An 11,624-nucleotide genomic window follows, 5' to 3' on the forward strand; every position below is an offset into this window, starting at 1 on the left:
ATGTACTTCCTTTTTTAAACTGTGTGGTCCGTCCAGCTTTCACACATTGATATGTAAGGTTGATTTGCATATCAACCTTAGCCCTCAGAACATTTGTATAACTGGCCAGGTTTATCCAGTTATTACCCTTTAATAATATGAGAACAGCTATAGGTGAGGTTCTGAAGTCAGAAAATTGACTCAAAAATTGTATAAAAGTGCCTAGATATTAAATTCTGTGTACATTATTAACCTAATTTATATAAAGTCTGTATTTGTGAATCTATCTATCTATCTATCATCTACAAATGAAAGATCCACTCTAAAATGTTAACAGTGGTTGACTTGGGTGGAGGTATTATCATACATAATTCTTATTTTGTACTTTGCTAATTTTTTAACTTTTCTGTTTTGAGTAGATAGTGCTTGTTGAAAACAACTATAAGCTTAAAAAGATCAAAAGGGTCACAATAATTTTAATCACAATTCCAAATGTATTCCCATCAACATTTAAATGGTGGAAATATTCTTAAGTTTATCATAGAATATCATTCATTTCATTCAAAATATAAAGCACATTTCAATCTAGGTTCATGTGTTAATTTTTCAATAACTTTTGTTAGCATCAAATGCCCCAATCCCTCATAGGCAAACTACATATTCTTGCATTAAGGGCATGGTATTTGATCCCAAGTAGTTAGATTCCCCACCAATCAACTGTAGCACCTGTGTAAACATATTCTGGTACACAGAATTATTTCTTTCATTTGAATATATTGCCTGATCCTTAAGTAATTCCAAAGGTAGAAGACGATCTTTGTTTCCTATTGGAAAGGAAAGCCAGCTGAGTCCTTAATTTGGGGTTGCAAATGCTTAGATCTTCTTGTAAGTACTACTGCATTTACCTAGTAAAGGGGCACCAAATTTCTTCATTGATGACAATCTAGTACTAATTATACCATGACAATACAAAACCTTTTATTAAAAAAGATGTTTCTTATTTATTCCTTAAAATGAAAATGCTTTTCAAAATCAAGATGTGGTAAGAAATATGGGTAGAATCATTGCCAGGGCAAGGTGGGAAGGCAGGGCAGGCGCAAGTTTTTTTTGTATGTGTGTGGGGGGGTGTAGAATGGAGCCTGATATTGCTCTAAAACTCGTAGGTATTTTAAAGAGGGGTGGGGCTTGAGGAGAAGTCAGAAGCTAGGTTGGTGGTCAGTAATCTCAAATTGCATAGTCTCTGGCACATAATAAATGTGTAGCGAATGAATCAAGGAGAAAAATCAAGGCAGCACAGGTGTGGGAACCAGGCATGCCAATGATGTAAAACATCGCCAAAGGAAGACCTCTCAACCGCAGCTTCTTTAGCGTAACCAGAAGCCCCTGGTTTCACTCTCTGCCGAAACCGAGATGATCCCAATGCAGGGGCACTTTAGGGCCTAAAGCAGTGGGTCTCAACCAGGCTGTGCATTAAAATCACCTGAAAGTTTTTCTTTCTTCTTTTTTTTTAATCCTCACCTGAGGATATTTTTCCATTGATTTTTAGAGAGAGTGGGAGAGAGAGGGAAAGACAGAGAGGTATTGATGTGAGAGAAACACATCGATTGGTTGCCTCCTGTATGCATCCGACCAGAGACTGCAATGAGGTATGTGCCCTTGACCGGAATGGAACCTGAGACCCTTTGGTCCGCAGGCCGGCGCTCTATCCACTGAGCCAAACTGGCTAGGGCTCACCTGGAAGTTTTTCAAAAAGTCTAGTTCCCAGGCTTTACCCCAGACCACTCAAATAATCACTTCTAGTTTTGAGACTCTGGCATCAGTATTCTTTAAAGCTCCCTAGAGGAATCCCAGGTGCAGGCCTCCAAAAGGGGGAGCACACAGGTAACTCACGCTAGTGAGCTGGCGGACAGGCCACCGGGCACGCCCTGCAGGTTAGAAATAATTCTACACTCTGACACTGTTTACTACTAAGTCTATCAATATATTTTCACCACGCACTCCATGATAATTACTTACACGTCGTCTTTCTATGACTTTCTCTGTCCCAGTAAGTGGGACAAAAGTTATGTGCTAGACTGAAATCTAGCAATTTCCACAAACAATGTAGCTGATTGGACAAGTCTTGGGTTAAGAGGACTTAGAATTTCAATTCTTTCACTTGAATTCCCTTTCAATTTCTGCTTACTTCTAAACGCAGATTAAGGTAACTTTTAGTTGTTATTGACATAAATTCACCAGTTTCTGAGAAATGTGCACTTAAAAGAAATATTTTGGCTAAGAGAAAACCAGGTAAGGGCTGAAGCTCTTAACCATAACTTATAACCCACTAATAAGTTTCTATTTTTAGTGTCTGGAGCATAATCACTTTACTTAAAACAATTATTTCCATTGTGACCTATGTGAGTATATTTTCTGTGATATCAACCAAGTACACAAGTCCCTGAGCAGAAAGATGAAACAGGAAATGCAGTAAAGATGACAGACACTGCAGCGATACCATCTAAAGAAGATAAAGTTATATTTTCCTGGAATGGGCCCTGCCATTGGAAGGAGAAGTAGCTCAGAGAGTGCAAACCTGGTTAGAATCCTTCAAGGACTGGGGCGCGCATTCTCCGTTCATGCCTTTGCATTCTGGAACACTTTTTGTTCAGGCAATGGTAAAATCTGTCTGTCCCTTTGGTATCCACTGAAGGTGACAGCTAGGTGGATACTGTGAGGCCCAGAAACAGGGCGAGGCTGTTCATTTTTAAAAGCCAAATTTACAGGAAAATGGAGGAAGATAGCACAAATAAAAATTTAAGTCACACTACTGATCATTATTAACAGGACTGTCAATGCTGTACCTAACCGGCTTCAAAGAGCGATGATTAAATTGTTAGAAATACTCTTACACAATTTCTGCTTTATCACCTGAATGGCTAACATTTAGGGAAGAAACACTAGATTATCTACTTTAAGTATCCAACACGAGCATGCCTGGAAAAACCCCTGAGATAGAATACGGGGATGTTGCGTCTCACCTCTTCCAGGAAGTCTTCCGTGATTCTTGCTCATTCATCTCCTGGTTTTTCTGAACTCCTGCAGACTACACCATGAAATGAAGCTCTTTGATATGTTTGCCTTTTATGGTTCTCCCACTGAATTGGCTGCGTTAAGTTTGGCTTCCTAACTAGATTTGAAACTCCTCCAATTTTTGTACTTCCTTCTGTCACCCAAAGATCCTAGAGCAGCTTTTGTTTTTCAAACCTTTTCATTTTGGCGCATGGGTTCCTCTCAGAATTTGATAAAAGCAGTAGACTCTTTGCACACGAATTCTGCATGTGCACAGCCTCCCTCAAAGCCCATCATTTCTGGGAAGCTGGCGGAGAACTCTTGGTCAAACACTGGGAGATGATCACTACATTGTTGCTTTTTGATGATGAAAGCACAGGAATGTTAAATGACCCCTCAAGTTTCCAGACTGAGTCTGGTGAGTCAAAAAACTCCATTATTTTTTATGCTTGACTCTTTTCATCAACACGCTTTTGAATTCTGCCAGCAAAGAAAACTCAAACTCACAAAATAGATTCATAGAAATTCAAGGAAATTCTAGTCTCCCTGCTTGGATAGATATGGAACAGCCAGATGGCAAGTGGCAGGGAGGAAGCAGGATATGGCCGGGCCTGCTTAAAAAGGTTGTGCAGGAGGAAATGGGCAGTACCTGGATTTGGCTTATTTTTCTTTCATTTTTTTGTTTTAAAAACAAAATGGATTTTTTTTCACTCTTGTCCTTTCTAATTTTGATGAAAGGAGGCCTTAACCCTTTCAGAACATCAGTGCTCTAGAAAAAAATAACTTATTAATCAACTTCAGTACAAAATGAACTCATCTTCCAATAGAAAGAGAGTTCCCATTATATTCCCTAGATGGGGAAATTTTATTTAAGCTCAAGAAGGGCAGGAAACAGCTGTCATTACAATTTAAACCCAACCCCAGGCAAATGTTTACTAAACTCTAAAAGAACTGCTGAAGTAAGAAAATGGAAAAATAGCCTAAACTTTACTTAAGAGGTCTTTTATCAAAACAACTTGCAGAGCAAAGAGAAAAAAGAACAAAGCTCATAGAAGAATTTTGTTATATGTTAATGCACTTATTACTTTCTTCTGCTATTTTGGCTCTGATTTGTATCTTACCCTCTTCTTGGGTTTGGGGGAATTCAGAATATTCAGTGGCGTCTGTTAGTTTTATATTTTCCTCTCATAACTCTTCACCTCTTCATTTCTTTATATTCTTCTCCAAGGCTAAATCCAACTTGTTAATTCTCTTATCTCACTGGCCTTTCAAGATTTAACTGACATCATCAAAATATGCACCCTCATTGGATTGGTCATTGTGCTAAACAATTTGTTAAGGGTAATTTGCATTTTAATGAATGAAAGAAAGAAAAAGTCCTATATGAAAAAATGGATCTATTTTTCTTTCCTTTTTTCCCTTCCTTCCTTCCTTCCTTCCTTCCTTCCTTCCTTCCTTCTCATTTTCCTTCTCAACAGGAAGATTAGACCAGAAAGTTTGGGAAATAGCAGAGGAGCCTTGGGTTTTACAGACTCAGGAAAGACGACAGGAGAAAGTAGATCACTCCATCATTCCCTGACTTCTTCCCCTTTCCCATTGTCAATTAATTGCAGGTTTAAATATACTCATTTTCCTCATCTGTTGTCTGCTTAATTTTAAAATAGGATTTTTTTTTCAGTCCAGGATAAATATTGGTGGGGTCTTACTTCTTTTTTGCACTTTTAGAATATAATTTCAAGTTTGTTTAAAATAGTAAATTTGAAAACATTTCCAGATTTTAATCTTTCTCCTTAGTTTTTATTTTCTTTTTTCACACCTTAGAATTACCCTATTCTCTCCACTTGAAAAGTTATTCAAACTTAGTCTTTTTTATACTCTATTGCTCAAATTTGAATTAGTCAGGCAGGAAGCTGACCTAAATAGATAATTATTTATGTCCTAATACAAATTAGCCATACCTGAGTGAAACCTAATGGCAGTTTTTCTTTTGGTCAGTAGAATAGGAATATTTCTATTTTCAATTTTATAGGACTTTTTGGAACTTCATACTATTATTAATGCTATAAGGAGGACTTAGGAATATTTACAATGTAGTTATGAAAACACATTTATTATAACACAATTTGTGAAGTGATTCATTGTCATCCTGACCCTCTTTTCTCTTATTGCTTCCAGGCTGATTGACTTTAGTAGGCTAGCACATGGTGAAAAAAATCACTGATCAACAAATGATACTGATCAAGAAACTGGATATCTACACGCAGAAGAATAAAGTTGAAGACTTACCTTATACTATATGCAAAAGTCTCTACATGGATTAAAAACTAAACACAAGAGCTAATAACACTATAAGATTCTTAGAAGAAAACATAGGGGGAAAGCTTTATGACATTAACTTCAGATCCAATTATTTTTTTAGTATAAAATAAAAAACATAAGCAAAAAAAGAAAAAATAGGCAAATTAATTTTTTTCAACATTAAAAACTTTTTATATATCAAAGGACACTATCAGAGTGAAAAGGCACCCTTAAGAATGGGAGTAAATATTTGCAAATCATCTATGTGATATGGGATTGACATCTAGAATTCTATATGAGAATTCTTACAACTGAAAAACAAAACAATCTGATTAAAAATTAGGCAAACAACTTGGTAGACATTTTACCATGATCAAGTGGGTTTTAATCTAGGGATGCAAGGCTGGTATAATATTTGCTTATCAATTAATGTGATACATCACAGAAACAAAATGAAAGATAAAAATCACATGATCATATCAATAGATGCAGAAAAAGCATTCGACAAAATCCAGCACCCTTTTAAAATAAAAACTCTCAGCAAAGTGGGAATAGAGGGATTATACTGCAACATAATAAAGGCCATATATGGGATATGATAAATCTACAGCCAACATCATACTCAATGGGAAAAAACTAAAAGCACTTTCCTTAAGAACAGGAACAGGACAAATATGTTTGCTTTCACCACTCTTATTTAACAAAGTACTGGAAGTCCTAGCCATGACAATCAGACAAGAAGAAGAGATAAAGGGCATTAAATAGGAAAGGAGGAAGTAAAATTGTCATTATTCGGAGATGACATGATATTGTACATGGAAAATCCTAAAGATTCCACCAGGAAACTACTAGATTTAATAAATGAATTTGGCAAGGTAGTAGGATACAAAAGCAACATCCAGAAATAGATGGCATTTTTATGCACCAATAATGAACTCTCAGAAAGAGAAACTAAAAAAACCAATCCCATTTACCATTGCAACAACAACAACAACAAAAATACCTAGAAATAAACTTAACCAAGGAGGTAAAAGACCTGTACTTGGAAAACGATAGCACAGTGAAAAAAGAGAAGAGATACAAACAAATGGAAGAGTACATCATGCTCAGAGACTGGAAGAGTTAACATAATTAAAATGTCCATACTACCCAAAGCAATGTATAGATTCAATGCAATCCCTATTGAAATTCCAATGGCACTCTTCACAGAACTAGGACAAATACTCCAAAAATTTAATGGAACTGTAAAAGACCCTGAATAGCTGCAGCAATCCTGAGAAAGAAGAACAAAGTTGGAGGGATCATAATAATAGATATCAAACTATACTACATAGCCATTATAATCAAAGCAGCCTGGTCCTGGCACAAGAACAGGCATATAGACCAGTGGAACAGAACAGAGACCTCAGAAATTGACCCACACCATTATGATCAATTAATATTTGACAAAGGAGCAAGATCATACAATGGAGTAAAGACAGTCTCTTCAACAAAAGAGACTGGACAGATACATGCAAAAAGATGAAAGTAGACCAACAACTTACACCATACACAAGAACATAAACTCAAAATGGATAAAAGACTTAAATATAAGCCATGAAACCGTAAAAATCCTAGAAGAAAACACAGGCAGTAAAATGTCAGACATCTCTCATAGCAGAATTTTTGCCGATACATCTAGGGCAAGAGAAACAAAGGAAAAACAAACAAATGGGATTACATAAAAATAAAAAGCTTCTGCACAGAAAAAACAACAAAAAACACACACACCACCATCAAATGAGAAGGGAGCCCACTGTATGGGAGAACATATTTGCCAATGATTCATCTGCTAAGGGGTTAATTTCCAAAATATATAAAGTACTCATACAATTCAGCAAAAGGAAGACAAACAATCCAATTTAAAAATGGGCGGACAGTGCCCTGGGCGGTCCTGGATCTTTTTCTCGCTTCAACAGTGTTTAGATGGAACAGACTCAGGGACGCCCCTTCTTCCAGCCTCTGACCACTCTCCAGCATCTCACCCAGTCACCACCTTCTTACCCCTCTCAGCCATCCTCAGCCTCTGAGACCAGCCAACACCGTGTTTTGTTGTTATTGTTTTTTACCTTAACTCCTTATTGCCGACAACCATGAGCTCCCAGACCCATCAGAATTATCCCACCGAGGTGGAGGCTGCTATCGACCGACTGGCCAGCCTGCCTCGGTGGGCCTCCCACACCCACCTCTCTCTGGGCTTCTTTTTCCACTGGGACGGTGTGGCTCTGGAGGGCGGGGGCCACTTCTTTGCCCTGGAGAAGGAGCCCGAGGGCGCTGAGCTGCTCTTAAAGATGCAAAACAAGCGAGGTGGCTGCATTCTCTTCCGGGACTTGCAGGAGCCTTCCCAAGATGAGTGGGCAAAACTCAGGACGCCAGGGAAGCCGCCATAGCCTTGAAGAAAAGGAACTTTTGGAGCTGCAGGCCCTGGTTCTATCTGTGCAGACCCTCAGCTCTGTGACTTCCTGGAGAACCACTTCCGGGGTGAGGAGGTGAAACTCATAAAAAATATGGGCGACACCTGATTAACCTCCACAGCCTGGCCAGCCCCGAGGCTGGGCTGGGTCAGTATCTGTTGGGAATGCTCACCCTCAAGCATGACTAGGAGCCTTTGGAGCCCAGAGGCCTTTGAGGGCCCCTCTGCATCCCCTGGAGTCTGGCTTTTGCCTGAACCACTCCCTGAAACCACTAGCTACTCTTTTAACCACCCTGGAGCCCTCTTCCATGCATTAGACCAGCGGTTCTCAACCTTCCTAATGCCGCCACCCTTTAATACAGTTCCTCATGTTGTGGTGAGCCCCAACCATAAAATTATTTTCGTTGTTACTTCATAACTGTAATTTTGCTGCTGTTATGAATCTTCATGTAAATATCTGATATGCAGGATGTATTTTCATTGTTACAAATTGAACATAATTAAAGCATAGTGATTAATCACAAAAACAATATGTAATTATATATGTGTTTTCTGATGGTCTTAGGCAACCCCTATGAAAGGGTCGTTCGACCTCCAAAGGGGTTGCGACCCACAGGTTGAGAACCGCTGGACTATAGGGTGGTGAAGACCTGGGGGGGTGGTGGGTAGGGGCTGGGCGGAGAGGGGTAAAAGGGCCCCCTCTCATGGAAATGGGAGACATTTGTAATGCTGTCAACAATTTTAAAAAAAGGTAATGAAATTCTGATATGTGCTTGAAGACATTACACTCAGTGCAATTAAAGGACAAATGTTTCATGATTTCACTTATATGAGGTACGCCAAATAGTCAAATTCATAGAGACAGAAAGTAGAATAGTGGTTACCAGGGCTGGGGAAGTAAGAATGGCGAATTATTGTTTAATTGCTATCGAGTTTTAGGTTGGGATGAAAAAATTCTGGAGATAAATGGTGGTGATGGTTGCACAACAATGAGAAAGTACTTAATGCCACTGAACTGTACAGTTAAAATGGTAAATTTTATATTTATGTACATTTTATTTGTTATTTTTTAAATATACTTTTATTGATTTCAAAGAGGAAGGAAGAGGGAGAGAGAGATAGAAACATCAATGATGAGAGAGAATCATTAATTGGCTGCCTCCAGCACACCTCACACTGGGGATCAAGCCCTCAACCAGGGCATATGGCCTGACCGGGATTCGAACTGTGACCTTCTGGTTCATAGGTTGACACTCAACCACTGAGCCACAGCGGCCGGCCATATTATGTATATTTTAAGAAGAACACTAAACCCACTAATTATTTCAGAGAGTACTAAACCACTGTGCCATATGCCATTACAGTGGGGCCTTGACTTACGAGTGTCCCGACTAACGAGTTTTTTGAGATACGAGCCGTCTCTCAGCCGATTTTTTGCTTTGAGTTGCGAGCTAAAATTCGGGTTACGAGCCACCTTCAGATACCCCACCGCTAGTTGGCGCAGCGAACGTCACAGTGAACGCCACAACATCAGCCCAGCATCACGTGTCTCACTCGTTCAGTTTAAGATTTGACATACGAGTAATTTGAGTTACGAGCTCCGTCACGGAATGAATTAAACTCGTAAGTCAAGGCCCCACTGTATCTTCAATTTTCAGATTTAATCTCCTTGGCTGTCTCATATCACAAATGTTAGTTGCATTTGGAAGGATTTTTACCAATAGCCTTGCATGACAACAATAGTAACAGTTACCATTTATTGCTTATCTGTTAGGTGACAAGGTGATTGTGTGCATTATCTTTTTAAAAAATATATATTTTTATTGATTTCAGAGAGGATGGAGAGGGAAAGAGAGATAGAAACATCAATGATGAGAATCATTGACTGTCTCTTGCATGCCCCCTATTGGGGATCAGGCCCACAATCCCGGCTTGTGCCTTTGACCAGAATCGAACCTGGGACACTTCAGTCCTCAGGCCGACACTCTATCCACTGAGCCAAACCAGCTAGGGCTGTGTGCATTATCTTAATAACACACATAATTCTGTGAAGGAGATATTATACTGGGCTTAGTGGTTTAATAACTTGTCTATTGTTAAATAGTTTATTATTCTCTTCTCTTAAACAATTTCACAGCTGTCAGCATGGTGGTGAGTAATAAACATGAGGTAGGAGTTGAAGGGTGGAGGGGCAGAAAGATGGATGTTTCTCATGAGAAATATTTGTGTGTGTGTGTGTGTGAGAGAGAGAGAGAGAGAGAGAGAGAGAGAGAGAGAGAGAGGAAGAGAGAGAGAGAGAGAGAAAGGGAAAGAGAGAGAGATGTTTCATTTTCTTTTCAAATAAACTGAGTTGACATAGTCTTTTATCCAACATTTGGCGTTGTTTTCATAAATAACTACAGTGGGGCCTTGACTTACGAGTGTCCCGACTAATGAGTTTTTTGAGATACCAGCTGTCTCTCTGCCGATTTTTTGCATTGAGTTGATAGAATAATTTGAGTTAACGAGCTCCTTAACGAGCTCCTTAACGAGCTCCTTAACGAGCTTGGTCTCCGGAACGAATTAAACTCGTAAGTCAAGGCCCCACTGTATTGGGAAACTAACTCAGGAGCTGCTGTTATGCTGTTGTATACAGTATAATGTCCCACTGCACACACAAAGAGTGTTGAGAGAGACACTAGTGAAAAGCCAGTGTGAGGATGGAGACCCATACCTCAAACAATTATCAGCTTTCTTCTTATCATGTGATCAGTAGAATAAATACACAATCTAAGTGTTAAGTACAGAAGGGAAACATGTAGCAATACCCTACAGGTCCTTTTCCCATTAGCTCAAGGGAACATGATGCCCAGCTTCTCCAGGTTCTTTTGCTGATAGATGGGGTTCAGTGTAATGTTCTGAATATATGGCCAGAACTTCAGAGGACTCTTCCTCACGTGTCCCTTGCCTTAATTTGTGATGTGCCCTGGTGGAGAGCACGTGGACTTCCCTTCTCAGGAGTCTGCTACTCACAATCACAGTCTGGGATGAACCATGTAAGGCTCAGCAGCCAGAAGGTCATCTGCCCCAATTTCTGGTGACTCTTCCTCAGTTTAGGGCCAGAGACTCTTTCAACTGCTTCCTGTTGAGTAGTTTTTGCTGTCTCAATGGTGCACCCTGCTGGAAATGATCACCAGGGATGCCAGCTTTGAGGGAGGTTGAAGGATCTTGCTGCCAATAGTGAATCCTCAGTGACTGTTTGTCCTCTTTTCAGTAGAACTCACATAAATCATTAAGCAGATCCTTGGGAGTCCAGTTGAGGCTCAGCTCTTTTGTTGTTTGACAACTGACAAAGGTTCAAGGGATTCTCAGTAGTTACTTGACAACAACCCTTGATCCAGACACGCTACATCAAAAACTCTCTCCACGTGACTTGTCTAAGACCAGATTCGGTATTTGTATTCATTCAGCACCCTCATTCTTCCTGATTCACTTAGGTTTCTGAGGGCAGGGAATTCTCTTGAGCTTCCAGGGCTATTTTATACCCTAAAGGGCAGAGTGCCTTTATTTTAGAGTACCATTTCTATACCAGACCTAATGTACTAAAATGCACCCCATAGGAGATCCAAGATGAAGGTATGTAGATGAAAGCTACGCTCACTTCTTCCAGGATTGACTTGAATTACAAATAAATGATGGATTAATCATCCTGAATAATTAACTAAAGACTAGCTGAAGAGAAGTCACATTAAGATTAATAGATTAATAGAAGAAGTCACATCAAGACTGGTAGGGTCCAGTCAGTGTGGCTCAGTTGTTGAGCATCAACCTATGAAGCAGGAGGCCAGGGTTCGATTCCTGGTCA

The sequence above is a fragment of the Myotis lucifugus genome, unplaced genomic scaffold (assembly GCF_000147115.1).
Source record: "Myotis lucifugus unplaced genomic scaffold, Myoluc2.0 scaffold_68, whole genome shotgun sequence".
Taxonomy (NCBI): domain Eukaryota; kingdom Metazoa; phylum Chordata; class Mammalia; order Chiroptera; family Vespertilionidae; genus Myotis; species Myotis lucifugus.